Source organism: Ciconia boyciana, chromosome 10, assembly GCF_034638445.1.
Source record: "Ciconia boyciana chromosome 10, ASM3463844v1, whole genome shotgun sequence".
NCBI classification, from domain to species: Eukaryota; Metazoa; Chordata; class Aves; order Ciconiiformes; family Ciconiidae; genus Ciconia; species Ciconia boyciana.
In genome coordinates, this window is record NC_132943.1 from 41,879,427 (window position 1) to 41,903,401 (window position 23,975).

Sequence of the window (23,975 nt, forward strand, 5' to 3'; positions counted from 1 at the left end):
TTTGAGCCAAGAAGCATGAGTACCGCTAGCAAAATCTGTCAGCGTCAAGTCTAGGACCATTTTTCAATGAAGTTACGAGCCTTTCTGAAACCTAATTCCCAACCAAACTGCACCACGGCAGCTTTCCATAGCTCTCTTGGAGGCTAGCTCAAGCACAAAGTTTTGCATCCTTTCGGAAAGATGGTTTTGGAGGCAAACATTTCCTTCATTTGCTTGGCTCTCCTGCCAGTAACTGCTGTTAATGTTCCAGTCTGTTTTGCAAGCTGCAAAACGTTTCCCATTTGCAAACTGAGCAAGTTTTAATTACTCCCATAGTTTTGCCTGGAAGGGAAGAGCCGACCGTATTAATCGGATAATAAGAGCAATTGCTCTGAGTTCCATACTCCCAAATACACAAGCCAGGGTATGATCTCAAAAAATAAACCTAAAGGACTGTTTGGATTATGTGAATGCGCCGTAAAACAAAGGAAAATTTACTTCGGAGCCTTCTCTCCAACTTTGGGTCTTACATACCCTTAGGGCTGCCTGCATACAACCCCATTACCTCTCCTTCCTCCATCCCCAGCCCCCATCTCTTCAACAAGGACCTTTGCCAAATCATACTTCTAGCTATATCTGAAGGATAAGGCATACAAAGCTAGAGTACCTTCAAATAAAGATTGGAAATCATTTCCTTACAGGAAGGAGCTATCCCAGTTTGCCTTCCCTTCCTTTTGATTATACGGCTCAGATTAGGGATAGTCAGGAAATTACATCGTCTTGGGAAAAATTTAAAAAAAAAAAAAAAGTGAAGAGAAGAATATCAAGGAAAAGGAAATTTTTTCATTTCCTGCCAAAAACAATCCCACAACTTTTTTGAGGTTTCAAAGGCTTGGTTACATTTCTTTCTTTTTTTTTTTTTTGTAAAGTTTTACCATCACAAATACCACTTTGCACATGCTCCTTGTTTTTAAACAAAACATGGGGCACTATAAGAATGTGCATACATTTTCTTCCAACTCCATATTTTAATATTGAAGATGGATGGATACCGACGATGGAGCCACCCAAAGCCAACATCTGCCCCATGATCTAAAGTAGGTCCCAGGGCACTTCTGAGAGGACTAAACTTGGCTCTGTGCATTTATGACCAGAGGGAGGAATTTTTGGCTTTCGTAGGAAAAGTTTATCCCTGGTGCTTTTTGGTGATCAACCGACCTAGAGAAAAGCACATTTGTCACTGCCACATGTGACCTTTTTTGGGTTTTTTAGCCTGAAAAGAAAGCCGGCTGTGCATCCCCTGAGCAAAGGTAAGCCTTTCTAGGTAATGAAGTAGGAAAAAGAGAAATCGCCGTGAAACACGTTGTGCCTAAACACAGAATCTATGATTCTATGACCAATCCATCGTCGGTCAGTCAGCACGGACAAACCTGTTGTTTTACCTCTGCTCCTGACAAAACTCGGTGGGGAAGAGGGAGAGAGCAGAGCTTTCTGACGGGCGGAGATGAAACACAGCTGAATTATTTACTTCCAGTATTAGATTAACCGTACTATGGGAACGACGGGACCAGGTGGTTAAAATACGTTCATCAAAATGATTTATGTTTGGCTTTTGTAAGAAGATATTATACGACAGGCTATACTACGCTCAGTTTAACTCGACTTGAATGGTCTCAGCACTGCCGATTCCCTGCAATTTACACATATATATGATTTTTCTTTTGTACCAACGTGGTGAAAAAGCAAGTCAGCTGTGTGCTTCTGCAAACAGGATCTGTTGGCTCTCCATCACCCATCTGTAATAATTTGCAGCCGTCACCCCCACAGACCTGTGAAATCTGCTCAGAAACGGTCACCCAAATCCTTCCTGAGTACGGCACAGGCAAACCTGGCCCCAGTTTTGGGGGCTGAACCTGCAGAGAGGCAGGACGAGCCCCTTGCAGAACGTGAAATGAGGGCGAGCCGTCAGCACTGAGCTGGTGAAGGAATAAATCTTCCTTACGGAGATAATCAGATCAGTCCCGACTGACAATACACAGTCAAGGGTGGCACGTGCAAGGCTGGCTGCACATGGGAGAACCAGGAGCGGCAGGGACTGGAAACGCAGCGAGGCTCGTGCACAGCACCCATTCGTATGTTAGCAGGGGATCAGAGCTCAGTATAATTCCCCGACGGGACTACGCACGGTCTTTGCCTTCAGAGCTTTCCCTCCGGGCAGTAACCATTTGTATATCATCGCCTTGTTTACATCCAGCCTTAAATACGTGCACCGACACATCACAGGAGTTAATTCCTGACGTGCAGCTGGCAAAGGGGATGCTTTTACCCCTCTTATTGAGGCTGAGCACAACACGGGTGAAAAACCATTAAAGTATACCCAAAATTTCTGGCAACACGATCACTTTTCCACACGTAGGGCAATGAATTTCTCTGACACAAACCACGGCTCCCTTTCAGAGCAAGGTACCACTCTCATTGCAAGCTGCTGGGGAGGCAGAGCGAGCTCAGAGCGCTCCCAGCTCAGCAGCAGAACAGGAGAGAGCAGCTCCCCAACTTTCTGATCAACTTGCCTGCCTTAGGCTTTTGCAGCTCTCCTACACTTGAAAAATACACACGGGAAACCTTTGGTGTTGCTGCCGCCTTGCCCTTTCTAAGGAGAGGGATGCGGTCTGAGCATCCCAGTCCTGTGGAAGAGGGATGCCCCATCTCACAGCTTATCCAAAACCCGTGGGCAATCCCACTCGCTGTGGCTCTGGGAACGGTCCTTTAGTGTTTCTCCGCAAAAGCAGCAATCTCAGTGGTGTGTTTGTATTAAGGGCCATGCTCTGCTGGGTGGCCAGGGTGGAGGGGGGATGCAGCTGCCTGGAAGGGGCTGGCTCGCGGCTGAGGTGCTCTCCCCAGCTGGCTTCTCTCTGCAAAGCGTTCCTTTGGGATGCTCCGGTGGGATGCTTTGTTGTCACTTGTATTTGGGGGAACGACAGCAGCACAGCGACCGCAAGTAGATCCTTTCTTGCCAGGCCAGCAGGTGCCAGCCATCCTGGGGAAGAAAGGGGCAAAAGGGAGAGATTTCACCTCAGGAGCTGCAGAGAAGCCACCGGATCTTCCCCATCCCTTTTTTTAACTTTTGCCCTAGCATGAAAATGACTGAACTGAGAGAGGCCTCTTGAAACAGCAAGGCAGAGGGGAGCAATTGCTCTTGAAGTCCCACCTCGCAGGGTGAAGTGTCCCCTACAGCTTATTTTCTTGCCCAAGGCCCGCACCAGCCAGATCCTCCCTGTGGTCTTCAGGCTCCAAATGTGGCCACGTGCGCCCCGTCGGAGAGCGGCCCCGGCCCTCTGATCCCACTCTGGTTTTAGACAGCTTTGCATTAAGCCTCGGTAATCTATAAAACACCTGATTCGGCAGAAATGATGATTTCCCAGAAGGGAAAACGCACTGATGCCAGCACGGTGCTGCGACCGGCAGCAGTGGCACGGTGGCTGCTTGGCGGAGACGGGACGGCACGGTGGCTTGCCCTCCTCGAGCAGTTCCCACCCCTTCCATCCCATCCCTCCTCCCTGTGCTCCTCTCCCAGCCCTGCTGCTGCAACCCACCACCCAAACAACCCCTTTGCAAGAAGCTCCTGGTTATTCATTTTAAATATCTCTCCCCAGGGAGGGCTCATTAGATACAAATCTTAGAGCAACAACCTGCAAAGTCTTTGCGAGCTTTGGCGCGCGGGCGTTTGAGACGGGCTGCAGAAAACCCATCTCTCATCCCCAATCTACAAGCAACTTTGGACCTGGGGGAACATGAAGCAGCAGTTTGTTTTCTTTTGTTATTACTGAAGATCAAAACAAAGCCGGGAGCACGGCACAGGGTCCCCAGTGTCAGCAGGGAAATGGGAAAGCCCCTTGGTGTCCAGCCACCCTTGGTTCTCGCTCCCAACCCCGGCCAGTCCTTTTTAAAATGGGCCATTTGCCACGTCCTGACGCTACCAGGTTGGCATGCAAAACATCTCAGCTGTCTTTTAAAAGTTCAGCCTTAGGACAGGCTTAAAACCTAAAAATCTTGCCAAGTAGAAGCTGAATTTCCATATCCATCAGAAACTCTTTCAGCTGCCTCCCGGGGCAGACAGAAGCCCATCCTGCAACCCCTTGAGGACTATGGAGAAGCGCTCCTACCAAGGCCTGGGCACCATCCACCCTAGCATCACCACTCAAGACCAGCTGGAGCACTGACACGCACTTGCAAAACATCTTTCTTTTCCCTACTTTAAACATTTGATTTAATATTATATATTGTTATGTATTAATATAATTTAATATTTCACCCCTCCCTTCAAGTAGCAACAAGTGTCCTGTAAAATATATGAGCTGGGAAAGGCTTCTCCACCTTCTCTGCACCACTCACTATTTCAGAAACCCCACCAAGGCACCCCTGACTCCACTTCTCACCGAATTAAACAGCCCCGACCTGTTTAACCCCCTCCTCCGCTGCCTGTGGAAGACTTTCCACGCGATAGCACCTGGCACACAGGGATGTTCAGGGAGGGGACGTGGCAGGGACTCCAGTTTCACAAAAAGGGTGGGTTTGGCAACCCTTCAGTCTCCGGCGGCTGCTCTGTCAAAAGTATTTTGCCATGCAGCATCCCTATAGCTGAGGGAGAAGAATGTTTTCCTCTTCCACACTTAATTTTCTCTGGTTTTCCACTAAGAAAACAAACCAGTTCTTAAGGAATGAAATGAAACCAAAAGCAAAATGATTTTGCTTTTCTCACAAATCCCCCTTCCCCTTTTTCTGGCGGGGGGATGGAAAATTATATGGGAGGTGGAAGGAAAATAAGGAAAAGGTGTTATTTAGAATAATACTTTTTCCGCATAAAAAACTGAAAAAAACCCCCAACTTAATCAAAAAGAGCTGAATTGCCATGCCTCTCCTGGGGTCACCTCATCCCTCTAAAGCCTCTCGCCCCGCAGTGATCCAGATATTTGCACGCCTGCTCACGCTGCAGCCTTTGGGCTTTCCTGCAGAACGATGGTTTAAACCGAAAAGGCGGAGGTTGCGGATGGAGGAAGGGGAGGAAAGAGCAAATTGGATCCCTTCAAAGAGAAATACTGCCTTGTGCAAACTCGGATGGCTGTAAGCCTCTCGCAGCTCATTGCTCCAGAGCAAATGAGCTGGTGGTCTCCATCCAACGATGGGCAAACGTCCAACCTGCAGACCCCCTGTCCCAAAACGACAGCAGCTGTTGAACGTCCTAGCAGCGTCTGCTGGGCAGGGAGAGCACCCAGAGATGGGACACGTGCGCAAGCCCTCTCCATCCCTGAGGGAGGGCAGAGGAAGCCAATGCTATTTTGGTGGTGCACAGTAGCCCACAGCGTGATGAAGATGGTCCCCTGGATGCGTGCCAGCCATTCCCTTGGCAAACTGCTGTTTTTCTTTAAAGGGTAACAGAGCTTCCCAAGAGAAGTGCATGCAAAAGAAATTAAGGGCCAAGCCCAAGACCAGGCAGGATCTAATCAGCCCAGCTTAAATTCTGTTGTCACATCCAATTGCCCTTCATCCCAAGATGGGATGTGCAACGCAATCCAGTCGAGCTCCAGCACATAAGCGGGGTGGGCTGTCCCACCACAGACAAGGCAACCACCACCAGCGGAGGGGCTAGCGCTGCCTACGGCTCTTGGGCCAAGCCGGTGATCTTGCTGCATCCATCCACGAGACACCACCGAACAACCGGAGTGATTTTTCCAACCTGTCCCCAATCTATTTCTCAGTGTATGGGCATTTCCGTAACTTTTCACGCATATGGAGATTTTATTTTTCCCTTCTTTTTCAATTACATGTTTCATTAACCACCTGCACCTCCTGATTTGCTGATGACTAGCTGAGGTTTCCAGACTGAGGAAATGAAGAGGGAAATAAAGCAATGATCTATTACCGTTTACAGCTGCCGTGGGATGATGCAAAACTTAATCAGTTGTTTGTAAAATGCTTTCAGTAGCAGGGAAAAAAAAATGGAAAAAATAGCAATCCCTTGCTGAAGATAATTTCCACCCCATCTCCCTCTCAATTCTCTTTTAAAGACATGACTAGGGAAGTGGAAGCCCTTGAAGTGTGTCCCACTGATGACAGCTCTAGGCTCTCTGCTACAGAAGGCTCCCAAACTCCTTCCAGCAACACCATTGCTGCTGGCCCTTCCCACTGGTCACCAGACCATGGGGTCACTTTTCTTCTGGCCACACACAGCCCCACTGCAGTCAAAAGAGCCACCCTTGAGGACCAGAGGGCCAGGAGATCTCCCTCTGGCTTTGCCCAGCAGTGAAGCATGAGCCATGGCGGGCTCTCAGCAAGACATGGTGTTATTTGCATCAGAGACCATGCTCTGAAGTCAATCCCTTCACCCTTCCCTTGGTTTGCCTCAGGTTCAGAAGTCCTCTTTGGTCAGCTCTGCCCGTGACAGATGGGGTTAGTCAGCACTCCTCAGATGGGCTTTTTGAGGACAAAGCCATCAGCCCCATTTCTGACAAGACCAGTCCAATAAGATTTGCTGACCTGATGCAATCCTGCCGGGCCTCCGCATAGCTCAAAGAGAGGGACAGCAGATAGATACGGATCTCTGGACAAGACAGCCCCTCTGCTGAACCACGTGAGAAGCAGCTTCAGCTCACCGTCAGCCATCACCGCTGTCCCAGCAGCGTTAGAGGAATTTGGCTGGTCCCACACTCGCACGCTCCTCCCTGATAATACCTCTCCACTCCCCGACTCGGACCACGTTAATTGTGTACGACGTCTTAAAGACCACCCAGCTTGAGCTGCAGAGCATTCAGCGATGGATAAAAATAACAATTGCATTGAGCGAGGCTACACTCCTTGCCAAAAAGATTAGCAGTGGGAAAATTCCTCCTTTAGGGAGCTTTGCAGCCAAGGACTGGCCCGTAGGGTTCATGACCGACAGAATGCCCCACATACATTTAACAGATATGAGTAAAATGTGGGAAGAATTACGAGCCTGGTGACTTCCCCTAAATCTTGCTTTTGTCCTCACTCCTAAAAGGGAGAGCGTGGTCAGGTCAGCGATCCTGGCAGGACGGTAGGCAACCGGCACCGAAGTTCATTTATCAAAGATGTTATAGGGGGAGCTGGTGACGGTATGGGAAGGCTCTACCAACTGGAGCATCATCTTTCCCTTCATTCCATTTGTTGCTAAAAATAAAGCAAAACAAAAGAAACTGTGAGGATATTGGAGAAGGAGGAAGAATCACCTCGTCTGTTTGTCAAACAAATTTCCACTGAGCATCTCCGAGGATGGGTCCATAGGTAGCCACTCCAATGTGCCAGTGAAGAGTCCGTTGTATAATGAAGAGTTGTGAAAAGGCAGGAGCCAAACTGGATTACAGAGAAAAATATTCCCTGGAGGTGAAAGAGGAATACTGACCCTTCAAGTGTTTTTTTATCTTTGCAGAAACGCAAAGAAAGGAAAAGTAGCCCCGAGACTCTTGTTAGATGCAAGTGAATTAACTTGTCACTGGGCTGATAGATACTGCTGTAGTACCCAGAAAGGTTATCATCTTCCCATCCATTGCCTGAAAAGGTGAATTAGAGACCTAATACCTTTGCTAGCTTTGAGTATTTGGAAGTCTGTTAAAAATCTTCTCTTCCACGGGTACCTCGAAGTCAAGGACTGTTGAGTCCAGCCTGTTTAGAGAAGGTATTTGAAAGAGTCAGTTGTTCTGATGTTTGTAACTTTAATGATCCTGTTAGAAGAAGGATTTGGGGTGGGCACAGAGAAGTTTGTTCTCTACACATCCAATTATCGGCTGTTAGAAGTTCCCTGTGGGGCTTACATGATATGCCCATTCAACCCTTTCCAACGCTTGCCCTCAAAATAAATCAGGCAAGTCTATTATTATTTGGCCTTATACTTGTTTTGGCTGGAAAGAGCACTTCAACACTGGACCACAGAGGACTTTGCACTTTACGCACAGAATTGGATTTGTTTGGCTGCCTTTCATCCCTTAAATCTAATCAGAGGTGACTTGGCTAATTTTACAGTACAGTGTGGGCATCACCTTCATGTTACATAAAAAAAGACCTGTCACATCAGAAACACAGCAAGATCTTGCAGAACTGCTAACCTAAGATGCAGAAGCCCATGCATGCATGAACTACTCATGGTTTTTGTTTGTCTTCTTCTTTTCATAGATTATAACGGAGTTCCCTTTCCTCATCTCCAGCCAGTTTCTAATCACTGCTAAGAAGCAGCCTTGACACCTTGTGAAAGAACAGTAAAACACCAGGACAGGCGAGCAGGCAACAGTAAAATTTAATCATTAAAATAATTTCTCTGAACATCAGGCTATTAGGAACCTGCGAAAAATTCTTCCGAATGAGTTAAGAATTGCATGGGATGACAACAGTGTTAGACAACCATGACAAAAAAAGGCTTCTAAACACCTTCCAAATGAATTAATAAGTTCTTCCACCACAAAGCCTTCTCCTGAGAGCCCCAGGGCCCAGTTTTCCTGGTTTTGATTGATTTTACTTAATCACAGAGCTTGATAGTCCCTAGCAAGCACCCCAAATTAATGGGGCTGCTGCATCGTGCTTGACCTCCTTTGGATTCCACTCACGGGACTCAGTGATGGTGCCATCCAGCTAGATGTTTCCAGCGCCTTTTGAAAAGAAATGCATCTTTTCTTTTATTGGACACCCTGGCAAGAGAGCCCACGTGGAATGTAAACTCTGTGCAGAGATATATATATTTTGTCTCACTGTTTATAAACACATAGAGCCTAGTTCTTCCCCCACTAGGTTTATATGAGCCCAGAATTTATCAACGTTGGAGAACATACTCCTGATTTATACTGAAGCGAGCGAGCAAATTGTTTGCAGGAGAAAAAAAATAATTGGGCAAGCAATTGCCGCTTTGCATATAGCTTTGAATACACATACAACACAATATTTAGATTACTTGCAATAAACCAACTTGCCTCAATACCCACAAGAGCAAACCTCAGATCCAGAGGAGAAGTCAGGGAAAAATACCCTCATCTTCCCCAGCGGGAAGGGAGGCCGCTCAGATGTGAAAAATGCCTTGGCCACACCTTGATTTGGCATCTGCTTTGACTTCTCTGAGCCAGCCCTCAAATTTCCTTTGCTAAAAGAGCAGGGTCAGGGTGTCACGAACCGTACGCCCACAGACCGACAGAGGTTTTGCTGGCTTCTCACCAGCTTGTTCTTGCTCATCTGTAGCTCCAAGCTCCCTTTCCTTGCTGCTTCTCCTGCCTTGCTCCTTGGTCTTGCTCTGCTCCATCCCATGTTTGCTGCCCCACAGGACCACAGGCTGGTCCCGAGAGCTGCTAAAGGCAGATTGCTAGGCTGGGTTTATCTTCTCCCACCCAACTGCTGGCCCAGCCTTCAGGACCTGCAAAATCACCCTGCGACTCTAATGGAAGCAGGCATGTGGTTTCCGTTCATCGGCTAAAAAGCATGAAAATCAAAGTACATTAATTTGATAGCCGGTGAGCATACGGATGAGGTAATAAGGATGGCGAGCATCAAGTGTCCTTACAAGACATTAGAGAAGCCACCAATGTTTTGACATCAAAAAATTTATGATACTTGCAGGCTGAGCTCTGATAACGATGCATTTTCTGGCCCCAGTACTGCTGTTATTGTTGAAATAACATGAATGTACTGGTAATGGAATAAAGCATTCTATATATACATATGTTTACACCCACACATATTTATAGATGTACACATACACACATATAGGAGGGGATAGATAAATATCTGTAGTTCACAAATGAGCAGTTTTAGGAAACTGCAGGACACAAGGGGGGATTTTGTTTAGAGAACAGTTTCCCTCTTCCTCCTCCAAGACGAGATCTCTAACATCTGCCACCCATCGTCTTCCAGCCAAGCCAAAGGGGTCGTGAGCGCAAAACAGACGCCGCACAGAAAGGTCACGCTTTGGTAGGGTATTCACTTGATTTCGGATGGATGAGGAGCGCTAACTGTGCTCATCCCCTGCAGCTTGCCGGGGCCGCAAAGGTCTGGCAAGGTGCTGCTCCTTTGCCACGTTGATTTAAAGGCTTGGGGCTACCTCTGACAGCCAAAACTGGCCAGAGGTAAGCTTAATCACCAACACTGCATCTCTCTCCCTCCATCCTCACCATTTCATGACTGTATCTGAATATGGCTGGAGATGCCTCACGCCTTTTATCCATTGTTTTAATACTCTTATGGAGGGAATCTGGGATCGTCAAGCCTAATAAAGCTCAACATATTTAGAAAAGTACAGAAGGGCAGAAAAAGGGTAGATAAATATACGTACAGATATACACACACAAATAAAGTCCCAGAAGGGGGAGGAAGGAAAAGCTGTATTACAGCGAAGGAGCCCTTTCAGCACAAGACATGGGAGCAGGGGAAGACTGAAACATGCAGCTCCCAAGCGTCAGTGCAACTGCGTGCCGGGACAGCATCCCTCCAGGAGCAGGCAGGAAAAACCCAGCTGCTTTAATGGCAGAACTGGACCAAACTGGCTTCTGAAAGGGCTCTTGGGGGGAGAGGGTCTCCATGGCCCAGGGACCCACCTCAAGCTCTGCCTCAGGCCCAGAGAAGCCCCAAAGTCAAGTGCCGCGCTGGAGCATCCACCACCACTGCGCTCGAGGGACCCCTCCCGGAGCAGCGTGGATGCAAGGCTCCCTCACATCACTTGTGTGGGGTCCCTGGCCCATTCATTTATTATTTGCAAGGCAGCATTTGAAAAGCACCCAATGGCCAGCGCCCAGCAGAGTCTTTTGATGGTTGCAGGACCTTAACGCTGGAAGAGTTTGAGTGGTTCCTTGTGAACTGACTTCTCAAGACTGCTGATAGCTGGGGGATGCAGGGCTGAAGCAGTTCAGCATGGGGGGCTGTAGGCACCACCGACCCCAGCTAAGCCTTTCCCCCTGAAAACAGTACTGCCAACACATCCCTCACTGGACACGTGCATAGGTACGGGTGATTCACCCAGGGCAGCAGCCATCTGGAATATCTCAACATCTGGTGGCTTCTGGTGCTGCATGACAGGAAAAGTGGATGACCATCAGCCAGAGGGAGAGGGCCACTATCAGAAGCAGAGATTACGTTACCAAAGGCGGGTACGCGTCGCACCCCGAGAAGCGGAGAGTTATCACAGCTTGACTTCAAGCCCAACCACCCCTTCGGGAGATTAGATCCTCATGGCGGCAGGAAAAAGATTGATATCAAACATCTTCCCCTGCTCTGGGATATTCCTTCAGGAAGGTGGTGCCAAGCCACATGGAAGCACATCCTTCCTTCACGTCAAGCTGCGTGGGACAGCCTCCAGCGCGGTTGCTCAGAAAGCCCTGCTGGGGCTGTGCGGCAATCTGAACCATGAATCATACGTGCTTAGCAAATTCCTATCATAAATGTCTGGCAGCTTAACTTACACTGGGCTTCTGCAGAATGAGAAATGCGTGCCATTTTTCCTAGGAATAAAATAAAATGAGGCCTCCTTCTTCCTTCCATTATCCCCTTGAGGGGAGTTTGAGCTTTCTCTTTCTGTTCCAGGCTGCCTGGAGGCATATGATGGGACAAAGATGTGGGGATTAAAAAAAAAAAAATCCACTATCTGTACTTTTGATACTCCTTCTTTGCAGCTCACTCGCTTGATCCTAGCCTGAGACCCATCTTCCTTTTAGCCCAAGAGTACCATCGCAATGAAGTCACGTTGGCTGGTCTATTAAAAGCACAGACCAGAAGATGAGCTAAACAAACATGGTAGCTGCTGTCACAGCCATTTTGTCTATAAGGCTGGTTGTTCTCCAGTGTGTTTGGATAGCTCTTCACAGAAGCCCAGAAAGGACAGATGAATTATCCCACAATACTTCGGGATGTGCCATGAGTCCTTGGCATCAAATATATGCACCGGGGACAGGGTGGACGCTGCAGTCTGAGGGTTATTGTGCAGTACGTTTGCTTTCATAAGCTAGCCAGACTAATGTGAAGGATCCGGGCGGTAGCTCGCTGCAGCAAGCCGTGCTCAGGGGCACTGCCAAGCACTCCCAGAGAGGTGGCGAGAGCAAACTTGCTGTGAAAGCCAGCTAGAAAGCTTCTGCGGGAGAAGTTTTCCAACTTAAAAAGCATAAAATCAAAATCCTTCCCTGGACAATATCCCTTTTGTTTAAGGGAGAAAGTAGTCCTGAAAAAGCAAAGTTTTTCTGTTGGAAAACGTGAATAGCCGAGCCCTGGGAGACTGCTGGACTCACTTTCCACAGCCATCAGGAGGAAGGTGAAGCTGAAATACTCCATCCAGGAAAAGCCCTCGGGAAAACAAAACCTATTTGTTCATTACCGATTTTCCTCCTCTTTCTTCATTGGGAGGAAGGGAGCCTCTTGATGCAGTCATCCACATGAGGAGCAGGGTCCTTTGTTCAACTCGGCTCCACCTGCCACCAGTTTACACACCCACGCACCAAACCCCTTCCCTGCCAACACATGACCTGCACCCATCCAGCCCCGTCTCTGCGTCACGCAAAAATCCCTTTCCTCTGGGTCCGGCTGCCCGACGAGGCAACCCTTCCCCGTTTAATTAGCGTAACCCTCCTAATTCAAACCCTCTGACCACGCTGCAGCGACAGCGGAGAGGGGAAAGGAACCAGAACAACATGATTAGCTCCCTCGTGCTCAAGAAAAGCCCTTGAGGGGGTCAGGAGCTGCAGAGTATTGCAGTACCCAGCAACCAGAGACACGCCCACGTTTTGAGAACTAGATGCAAGATTTGGGGATATTTTTCCATGGGATGACACCACCTAAATACATGGTAGTTAAAATAAATAAATAAATAAATATAAATCTCTTTCTGGACTAGCTTAAGGTGGAGCTGAAGATGTTCCTCTCCCAGTTAAAGCAGGAGATATAGAGAAAGAACCTGGGTTTTGTACGAAGCCAAGCACCGCATGGGATGATGTTGACACAAAACTCTTGTCTGCACGTCGCAAACGCCCCAAGGCTAAACATGCCTCCGGCGCAGATGGACGTCTCGCCCCCTAATCCCCCAAAAACAGGAACAGAAAAGCGGGCACCACGGGAGGGAGGGAGCAGAGCAAGGGAAAGGACCAGGGACCACTGTGAACCCAGATGGATTTGCCCCACCAAAGCTCCTACACAGCAAACGGACTAGGACTCAGCCCAAGCATCATTTGCTCCGTGACACACGCTGTAAATCTGGGGCAGCCTTCTCAAAGGACACGCGCCGTGGGTCCTGCCCTGGGTCCACTCCCTTCTGAAGCCAGCAGGACTTTTGCCAACAACGCAAATAGCAGCAGGCTCCAGAGATGGGCTTCTCATCCAGACACTTGGAGCTGTTTTAACTCACAAACCCAGCAAAAAAGAAAAAAAAAGAAAATAAAAATCATTCCATGTTTTTGTTGGATCCCTTTTTTTGCCAGGTTAGTGAGTTAAATCAGGGTCCGAGAAGCGCTGAAGCCAGCACTAGATAAACAGAGGGAGTGCAGGACTAGAGCAAGGATGATAAAAAAGGGAAACTTCCATGGTTTTTTAAGGCAGTACATTGTTAGATTGCCTCCAGCTGCCTCCCAAATCCAAACCCTGGGAGCCTGGAAAGAACAGAGGAGAGGAAGAGGGAAGCCACACACGAATTGATATGAAACCTGGAGTCATCCACCGTATTTCTGTGCATCGCAGGGTGCAACACACCACCATGAAGGCAGGAAACCAACCAGCAAGGACGAGGCGAATTGTCAGAGCTACTGGCAAGCATAAAAATGGACACATTTTCCAATGTTTTGCCTTGGGAGTGGTGGGAGAACAGCCCGCTCCAGGACAGCGAGAAACAGCCAGCTGCTACCAAAACCACCATCCAGTAAACGCAAGGATTAAGAAAGAAAGGCAAGAGAACAAAATACAACCTGCCCAAGAATCAAGTTCTGGGTTGGGCAGCCTAAGAGCTTGATAAAGCCAGCTAGAAGAGATAGCCCATGCAGACGCATTCACAAAAGAAGGGGCTGTCTGGAACCATTGCATTTGGCCTCAAGATCCAAATTCCAGCCTAAAACTCCGCCCGTCGGAGGAAGCAAGCAACCAGCCAAAAGCAGAAAGCAGAAGGTTCTTTGCATTTTTCAGGTTAATCCTCAGAAACAGAACACAGGAAACCCTAACACGCCCCTCTCAAAACATCCCCAGGCAACTACTCACACGGTACAGAGAGCCGATAGCCGATGACGGTGATGGAGATGGTCTTGCACAGGCTCCTGGACCAGGGAAGGAATGAGGAATCCAACAGCTACTCTTCTTCCAGGTTCTGGCACCCATGTTCATGACAGCTAAGCACAAAATAAGTCTTCCCGAGGCGGGCAGACAAGATGCTCTTCTGGTGCTTCCCATGAACAAAAATTGCTAAGCTGTATTCAAAGCATCAGCCGTGACGTTTGGGGCGGGCAGAACAGGAGAGAGACAAAATAAAAATGATTGAGAAATGGTGAAACAACTTCAAAAATAAAGTAGAAAAAGCATAAGAAAAATGTTCTCCGAGCAGGTTCTCTCTCCTCCCTGGCTCCCTCTGGTTTCAGCAGGTGCACCCACTTATCACACACAGGGGCTGGTGAAGGGCAGGGCCACATCTGCCTTTCCTGCTGACTTTGTGATGTTGTAAATCCCTCTCCTCCCTTCTCCAGACCGAGCAAATCCAACATTTCCAGTCTCTAAGTGCCTGCCTTCCACCGTTCTACCTGTACCTACCTCCACCGTGCTCCTCCTCAGATGCAGGGAGCAAGAAGTGCCCTCAGTGCTCAAGACATAGGAGCACCAAAGCTTTATTTTTTGGGGAAATGGCATGCTGTCTTGCTCTCATCACCCTCTTCTGGGAGGCTAAAGATCTTAAAGCACCTGGCCCCTACACCTGGGGCCCCGCTGCATTTGCTACTACTGAGCACCTCTTGGACCAACACCTCCTGACCTAGGTCTTGGATACCACCAGGACCCAATCCAGAAAGGCATCTTTTCTTGTGGGATTTAGGACTGCACAGGTTCCTCTCATTTCTAAAAGATCCCCAGTTCCTAACACAGCAATATCCCTGCTCTCTGTGCTGAGCTCAGCCTTAGCTTGCACGCGTACACGGAGCCTTCCTACGTGCAGGTGATCAGACACACCACGGGCTGGGCAATAAATAGGGTGGCCCCGACTGTGTCGGGGCTTTCTGCCTGCCTCCTGAGCTGTGGATGTTTGCTTTCCATAGCTAATTAGCACCGCTTCCCCTCTAATAAAGATTACTGCTGTCCTTCCCTTCTCTATGCTCATTAACCTAAGCAGGAAAAAGTGAGGTGTAGCCTAGGTGAGACAGGCATAGCTGAGACAGCACGGAGACGGGAAGAGCAAGAAGCAAGCTCAGTTGATGTCCTCAGTAGCCCTGTACTAATACAAAGAGCCATAAAATCCTCATCCTCCTCCTCCTCCCTCGCCATCCCCATTCCCAGACTTGCTGCTGGCTCAGCTCCTGCCCTACATCCTCTCCTGAGCCAGCTCCACCCCATCATTAGGACAAAGTCCCACCTTGCTCAGCCCCATCGCTCCCCTTGACGGGGCAGCCCCACAGCGAGCACCCAGCGCTGCCCCAGCCCCCTGCAGCTAGCGGCCACGCCAGGCAGAACCGCAGGCGAGAGCCCCTTCCCTTGGGGCAGCTCTACCAGCCACATGGCTTTGGGGTTACGGTTGGAGTATGTTTCCGGTAAGTAATGCCCACGCCGTCTCCCGTGTAGTACCGCAATCTGAGACTAATTGCAACAGTGTCACGCATTTTGTACTGCTGTTAGCAAGATTCAGTGCTTAATTTAATTGCATGGCCCCTTGAAAGCTCAGAGGAAGAGTATGACCATACCTCCCAGGCTCTGCTCAGGAGTCTTGAAATGCCACATAAGAAAGAACATCATTGCTGCCATTCCAGCAACTGGGGAAACTGAGGCACAGGAGGTGACGTGACCGTTCCTGCTCATCCAGCTGGCCCGTGGCAGAGAATCCATCTCCCCAGAGTTATGGTCCAAAGTGAGACCCACAGGACCAGGCACGGGGCCATTTTCTGCAGCTACCTGTAGTGAACATCCCATGGGGGAGACCCGCTCCGAGCGGACTGCCCGATCGAGCTGTGAGGATCCCTCTTTGCCAGATGTTCCTGTGGGGAGGATCGGTCAGATTTTGCAATCTCTACAAAACTCGGAGAGGCTCAAAACTTCTATTCCAGATTTAAGGGAAAAGAGATATACTTCAGTAAAGATTAAGAGGAAAAAAAAGAAGTACTTAGAGAGCTCTTTATCAACATTTGCCATAGGGGATTTATCAGAATGATTTTGCTCCCACCAGCAAAGTGCCTGTTGACAGCTGGGGGAACCGTGTGTTCAGCTAGCACCGGGACATATTTTCAGAAGGCAAAACCCTCTCCTTTAGAGCCCCACTGGACCCTCACTCCATCCATCTTTGTCTTTGAGAGGAAGACAGCGAGCTTTGCAAGCATGGCCCGCCATCCAGAGCAGGCTTGAAGATACCAAACAGCAGCCACCTCGTGCCTACCCACCCTGGAAAGAATTTCTCTGCTGCATCCTTAGGGATTAAAGTTTTAATTCCCCTTGAGATGCTTCTTGCCTGGCTCCTGGTTGGAGCAGTTCAGTTTGCACCATAGCACCCTCGCCTCCCTCCGGAGAGTCCCGAGGTCCATTCGCACACATCGACCCCTAAATCACGTTCCCCTGGGTGCGAGCCGAGCGCAGGGAGTTAATACAGGGGATTTCCTGGGGGGTCCCTGCGAAGGGGACTGGGCAGCAGCAGGCACGGCTGCTCTCTCGTCTCCCAGCATCGCTCTACGCGGAGGGGCTTAACACGGGCGATTCACATTTCATCTGGGAGAAAGGTGAAAAGCTAAACATCTCCCCCCTTGGTAGCGAGATACGTAGCCCTGGCATTCCTGTTTATAAAACTGCAATCAGTGCAAGCGCAAATTAGGTAGAAACAGTCAGGAGTAGGAAATTGCCGTCAGAATGTTTTTTGGGTTTTTTTTAACCAAAAAAAAAAAAAAGGGCAAAAGCAATTTAAAACCGCTCTGGCTGCTGAGCTTTCATAAAAGCTTTCCAAGACTGCATTTCTATGCTGCATGTCACCATGGAAGACACCCGAGAGGTAGTGAATTCCCCCAAGTTAATTTGAATTATGCCACAAAACAGATGTGTTCTTTGGTGCACAGAGAACCTTTTTTCTTCAATTTCAATATGACTGCTGCCGCATCCGATCAGGTCCCATTATCCCGCCGCATCGTCTGACGTGACATAACGAGTCATGACACCCTCGTATATCATCAGGAGAGACGGTAGCAACTCCACTCCAGTTGGGAAGAGCAGTCATAGCACTGTTGGGTTGTAGAAGGTTTGACGGGAAGCTGGGGCTACTGTCTTGACAGGAGAAGGTATTTGGGAAAGGAGAAATTCCCCTCTCTGCGCCAATTAAGACCTCGCAATCAGGCAGCCTGCAGGAATGAAGGTGGAATTAATCGGTGAATCGTATGGAATTTCACCCTCTGGGCTCGGCTCCCAACCTGTGGGAAAAGACACAGATTTAATCAGAAGCTTTGAAAGCAGGAAGAAATCATTAGAAACACCCAGCCTGGCCTCCTGCATTAGAGTGGGTTGTGCTTTTCACCCAGAAATTCCTCCATCAAGTCCAATAACCCAGGGCTGAGGAGGAATCTGCCACTGCATGACGGATATAAGCTTGAGACAAAGCTGAGAAAAAACGCACAGATCCTTTGAACATCCATTCCCATGGTTAAAACCTTCTCATCTTTACAAAGCATTAATCTAATACCCATTTTATGACTTCAGCTTGCCGTCACCGTACCTGGCTGGGTCTTCTCCTGCTTGGTTGAGGACATGTCTACAGCCAAAGCTCGGTGGCGTGCAAGTGGCTGATCCAGGCGGCAGATTTGCGAGGCCAGGAGTGCAGGACCATCCAGGGACATTTTCCAAGTGCCCTGTAGAGCGAGAAGCAGCACCGCTCCCTCCTACAACATCCTCCTCCGAGATCTTTCCACCTCCAAGTAGTAGTTCGAGGAGCTCCACTCACCACACTGCCACCGACCACGCTTTTCTGTTATCTTTCCCTGCATGTCCTTACAGCCCAGGTTACAAACATTTTGTGTGTGGTCTGATCACCGCATTTCCAACATTCTCCATGCCTCCAGATAACCTAATCAACTGGTTCATCAAATTTCTCCTTCCCGCTCTTGCCACCCCGAGTATAGATAACCATGACCATGGGCAAACATGCCCTTCGGCATGACCTAACGTTGATTTAACCAGTTCTCCCCCATTAGAGCCTATAGAGCCTCCGCATGAGCCCATATCTCTCCATTTCTGCTATTACCGTGACTCGAACTAACCCTAAGCATACAATAGTACATTTGCACACCCACGCTTGCAGGGCAGCAAAGGCACAGGGTCACATCTGATTTGTCCTTTAGGTAAGTTGCTGTAAGAAGAGCTCAGTGCTGAGCTGTAAGGTAAATTTTCCAGATGCGAGTCATTCTCTGCATCACATTCGGGGGGAAAAAGTCCAATTTTACAGCACTTCTGGTAAAGGAATGCAGAGAATGTGTCGTAAACACTTCCCCCATCAAATAGGTGGTAAATTGAGCCATGAATGTTTGAAACACTGTACTTTGGAGAACTGGTGGGAACGATTTGGAGTTTTGAGGCTCTTACAGTCAAATTGTTTGTTCTTTCCGCTCCTCAATTTCTTTTTATTGTATTTGAGGTGATGAGGAAGTCTTTTCTCTGCCTGATATGCCGTGCTGGTTACTCATAAGAAGCCTATTGGAATTGATAAGCAAGAAAAAAATAGCGGCCATATCTATTTTGTCCTTGGCTCCCCCAGGAAATCACAGCCCAAACCATGCCCGGGGGCCGCACTGGAGAGCACCTTCCCGCCGGTCAGACAGAAGATGGGTGTTTTCCCACCTTCGGAAGATCTGTATCCAGAAACAGGCAAACAAACAAACCACCCAGCAACCTATCTTCCCCTAGTGAAAATATTTTAACTATCCCAGATAAAAGAGCCAAGCTTGACAAGGCATTACATGTGCTTCTCATGAATTTTTGCAGGAGGCGGTTTCTGGACTGACTTAAGGAATGCACTTAGCATGCTGTTTCCCCTATATAAAAACACTGAATTAGCATTTCTCCCTGTGATTCTCAGCGTGATATTGCTGCGCGCAGAACAATACAGGATAAGTAAAAACCCATAAAAAAGGCTCTCATAAAATTGCACAGCGCTTGGTTTTCTTTTGTTAATCCCTTGACTTCATCGGTTGTTCCGTCTGCTGATAGGCACAAGAGTCTCCTCCCCAGCGCTCTTACGCTTATCAAAAATCTCTGCTCTCCAAGACACAAGTGGAATAGGTGGCCGTCAGCCAGCTGAAAACGACGATCCCAAAGAGTATCTGGAGATACTATCCCCGCTCGTTTTGAGCCATTATCAGGCACGGGGTTGGCAAGAGGAAGACGGGACACCCCTTTGACCCTACCGGCAAGCAGACCAAACGAGAGCGAGGCAGCATTAACGAGGGGAACGTAAGCATTTTGCGCTTTTATGAGAGGCCGAAGAATGTCAGCTGGGAGCCGATCTTCAGGGTCCGTCTAATTATTTGAATTCGCAGCTGGTTCTGTTCCTGTTTAGTACCTGGCGTCTAATTTATGGGGCAATGTTTCTTTAAGGCTGGCATTAAAGTGCAGAAGTAACAATCTCGGGTTAAGAAGGTTAGGCATTATGTCCAGATTAGTATTATCAGATGACCTGAAGCAGGGGTTATATTAAAAAATGCCTTAATTAAAAAATACAGGTCAGAACCAGTTTAAGCTCCAAACCTCCGGTTATATTCACTAATTAGAAGGCTTGGACGCATGCCTCAGAGTGATGGATGAGCCGTATCTGCCTCATGGCATCACATGAAGAGATGGGACACGGCTCCCCAGGTACGGGGCTCAGGCGAGATTGCACCAGTTTTCTTCATTTCAATTCACCTCTCTTTTTATCGCAGAAATTAATACACCGCAGGCATGCAGGAACCAGAAATCAGCAGGGCAATAACTCCTCTTGGTTGCTTCACTCTGAACTTCAGCTTATGCACTGAAGCCATGCCAGCTGTTTTCTCAAGAAAAGCAGAGAGAGCCTATAGTTTAACACTTTATTAACTCACTGCCAAACCTCCAAACCGCCTTCGCAGGAGTCAAGGAGACGTATTTTCCCTCCTTCGCCCAAGCAGAAGAGTTTCGTACCCTGGAGGATGCCCTACGCCTCTGCGGGGTGTTCTCAAGGTCTTCAGCCTTGCTCTGATAGAGGTCTACGTCTTGTGCACAGGAACGGTTTGCTAGGAGACAGACCACAAGCAGCCAGCTCTAAAGCACATGAGTTGAGCAGTCCTGAGCAAGGGGAGGTGTTAAGTCCCAGTCCCAATGAACGTCTCCTGATTTTCACCAGACAGCAGAAGACACAATGCTGACCGTCTCCACCCCATTCGTAGACACGCATACGGATGCCCCACCTGGTTCAGATGCAGGTAGGAAGTTTGTGGCTAGGATGTAGGTTTTATCCTAGTCTCCTTGGGATCACCATGCAATGCGAGGTCCTTGCTAGAACTGCTAAGGACAGTCTTGGGCCCTATATAACCCCACACTTCAAACCCAGAAGAATTCACCGGGTGGTTTCAGGCGAAAGCAAACCTCTTCTCTCCAACACCACAGCAATTCCTTGTCAGAGGGGAGCAAACCCTCCTCACGAACCTCACCAGAGCGGTCGCGCTCGAAACCTCCGCCTGACATTTAGATAAAACCGCTTTTTCACTCAGAGAAAAATCTCATCGTTTGTACAACAGAATTGGAGAAGGTCGTGGGGAAGCACCAGGAGACAGGGCGAGGAGCTGAGCAAACCTGCCCTGGGAGGGGAGAGACCTGCAACACTGCAAAGGAGAGAAAGCAAGCCCTTCGCCAGGCTCTGTGCTAACAGCTGCAGGTTTTCCCTTCCACGTTAAAAGCTTAGATGCCAAAAACCAGCTTGTGCCCTCAGAAAGAAGCTTGTAAAAAAACCAAACCAAAACAAAAAAAAACCCTTCTTTATTTTTTTTTTCTACAGCGTATTATAACCCATTGAAAATTCAAATAACTTGCATGTTCCATTTGTTTATCTGCTGCCCTAAATAGAGATTTTGCTATATAGCTTGTAATTCCTTTGGGAAAGCAAATTGGTAATGTGATAGAGAAAGCCACAAATGGGAGAAGGCCTTCCAATTTAGAGGGAAAAAAAAAAGCATTTCCTGGCAAAAAAAGGTTCATTACTCGGTTATTTCAGCATGCAAGCAAATTCAGCGAGTGCTCGGTAGGTATTTCAGACAAAATGGGAAAGGGAATTGTCACAGCGACAATTGATTTGTTTGGTATTAGTTCTGCTGTGCTCTGTCGGTGTGTTTCTCCATTAAAGGGCATTATTGCTGTCCTCCCGTTTCATTTACATAATGAAAATAGATGAGTTTTCAAGGCCCGCCCGGCGAGGCACCTCATCCCCTTTCCTGTTGTAGGAGGAGAAGGCGAGGTGGTCTCCATCCCACCACCTTGTCAATCTACCCGGGGCGCGCCTCAAGCGCCAAGAGCACACCTTGCTTAGGCACAGCATCAGGAGGCACCAGGCAACCAACCCTAAAAGCATCCTGCCCACCATCTCCATCACCCTCACTCGTGCAACACAAGGAATAGCTCGCTAAACATCTCCTGCACTCAACACTGGTGGCAGAAATGACCCAGGGCCCCCACGGTGAGATTAACAGCCAAGCACCACGAGATCTGTAGGGCAAAGAACATCTCCATCGGTAGCAATTTGTACGGCCCCTCGCACCGTGTGGCTCTAATCACTGATCAGAGCCACACGGTCTCCGGCTTGACAGATATTACATTTCTTTGTAATCCCCGTTCCTTTTGTAATCCCCACGGGCTCCAGCCCACGCCTGGGGAGCTCCACATACAAGTGCTCATGCGTGACGGAGGGAGAATGGTGTTTGGTGAGAGCCGCTGACAGCTGAATGCGTTAGGAGATCACCGAGTCAACGGCATCTTCCAGCCAACGCAGTCGTTAGGCTCCAGCATCCCAAAAAGCCGCAGAGGAAAGAAACAAAGAGGCAACGTCTCCTTTTGGAGAGCATCGTCCGGGTGTTCGGGTCTTTCCCACACCAGAGCATGCACAGAGGATCAGAGCAGGCTTTCCTCCATCCCAGATTTATTACTGGAGAAGGCGTCTCCTAGGAAGCCTGCGGCGTTTCTGGTTCTCATCTCCTCCTCCCTGCAGCTGCCGCATCGCTCAGCACCGCAAATTGCATAAATCAGCAGTAGCGGCCGGGAGATGAAAGAGTAAATAGGCCGTTAGAGAAGTTATTGACACTAAAGGGCAAATCCTGCCCCGACAGGCACCCTGCAACCTCCCGTTCGTTAGGAGGGAGGTGGAAGGGGTGTACGTCAAGGCGAACGTCAGCCCTCGGGATGCGGGCTGCGCTGATGGCAGGTCCAACTGATGCAGGCGCCTGCGGGCCGGAGGGGAAGATGCTTCAGCCCTATCTGCTGCCCGCCGGCTGAGATTTGGTTTTAGCAGATAGCCACTATTTAATCACCTCGAATCCCATTCCCGTCTCATAGATCCCAGCGATTTATGCGCCAGCAGAGCTTGAGCAGGACAGTGGTGCTTTGCAGTGAGGCTGGCGAGGACAAGCCACGGAGAGCCTCGGACTTTAGGAAGATGCTGAGAAATCCCAAGTGCCTTGTCTGAGACCTAGTGAGGGTAGGGGAGAGGGGGAGAAACACCAAGCACAGAGCACCAAGTCCTTTAATTCAAAACTCTCCTTTGATACTTGTATCTTAAAGTCTTCTGTTCTTGACTTGCGGGTGAGAAACACTGCTTTCTCTGTAAAAGGGGAAACAATTATTTCTAAACTTCCTCTTTAAAGGTTGTGAACTGAAAAGGAAGAATCCACACGCATTTGTGTTTAAAACTCTGGGATTTTAAATGCTGCTCCTGAGCTAAGGGTGGGGAGACCAGGAGAGTCCCCGAGGGGAAGCAAACTCCCAGGGCTTCACAGCTTGGCCTTCGCACACTGCAAATTAAAAAAAAAACCCAACCAAAAAACCCAAACCCAAGCAAAACTGATTTGAAATGACCCTGAACCCCAAAGGGAGTTTCCAAGAGCTTCACTAGAGCATTTGCACCCAAATTGCCACCCAAGGGAGCGGCAGGACCGACACCACCAGATATTTGCACCAGAGTACCAGCTTCTCCCCAGGCAGGAGACCTCCAGCTTTTCCCCTCTCTCATATCTTGCTTCTTTTCACATCACACTTAGGCTTTCCTGGGACTGCTTCTCCACTGTAAGAGCAGACAGGAGGAATGTGGCACACCAGGTTTGTTTGGATAAAGCGAGAAGGAGGGATTACTATTAGCTTTCTAATGGAAAACTGGCACCGCCATTAGCTCTTGGATTGGTACAAGGTTCTGTAGATAAAAATTGGACACAGGAGGGGGGAAGCCTCCAAATTCCCCAAACAGAGCGAATTACCGATACTCCAGGAGGAGTGATTAGGCAGGATGCCAAGCCATAGCTAACGTTTTCCAAAAATAACAAAGTCAAAAGTCCATAAACGTCAGGAATTTCTAGCACAGAAAGTACAGCCTGCGTGTTCTCCGATAACCGGCTAGGAGCACGCCCAGCAAAGCCTTAAGTGATGGTGGGACTCATGCCACTGACTTTGGTGGTCCTGGGAGTCAGCCCCAAGGAGCTGTCTGCACGGCCTGTGTCAGAGCTAAAGCAAGCCACCTTTGCCCGATGCCCTCTTACAAATCTTTTCCTGCTGGCAAAAAGCAAAACAGGAGAGGGAAGGGCTGAAAGGAGCGAAAGGCTACGTTCAGCTTG

At 48.7% G+C, this 23,975-nt stretch overlaps 1 long non-coding RNA gene across 1 annotated transcript in view; it reads right to left on the reverse strand.

Moving 5' to 3' along the window:
- The window catches only part of LOC140657745 (uncharacterized), a 98,587-nt gene that overhangs the window by 38,003 nt on the left and 36,609 nt on the right, over positions 1-23,975 (reverse strand). Inside the window, exons 10-12 of the long non-coding RNA XR_012044468.1 lie at positions 17,228-17,501; positions 15,870-16,160; positions 14,191-14,396 (exon numbers count right to left, since the gene is read on the reverse strand). This is a non-coding gene — a long non-coding RNA (uncharacterized lncRNA). The remainder of the gene's footprint in view (positions 1-14,190; positions 14,397-15,869; positions 16,161-17,227; positions 17,502-23,975) is intronic.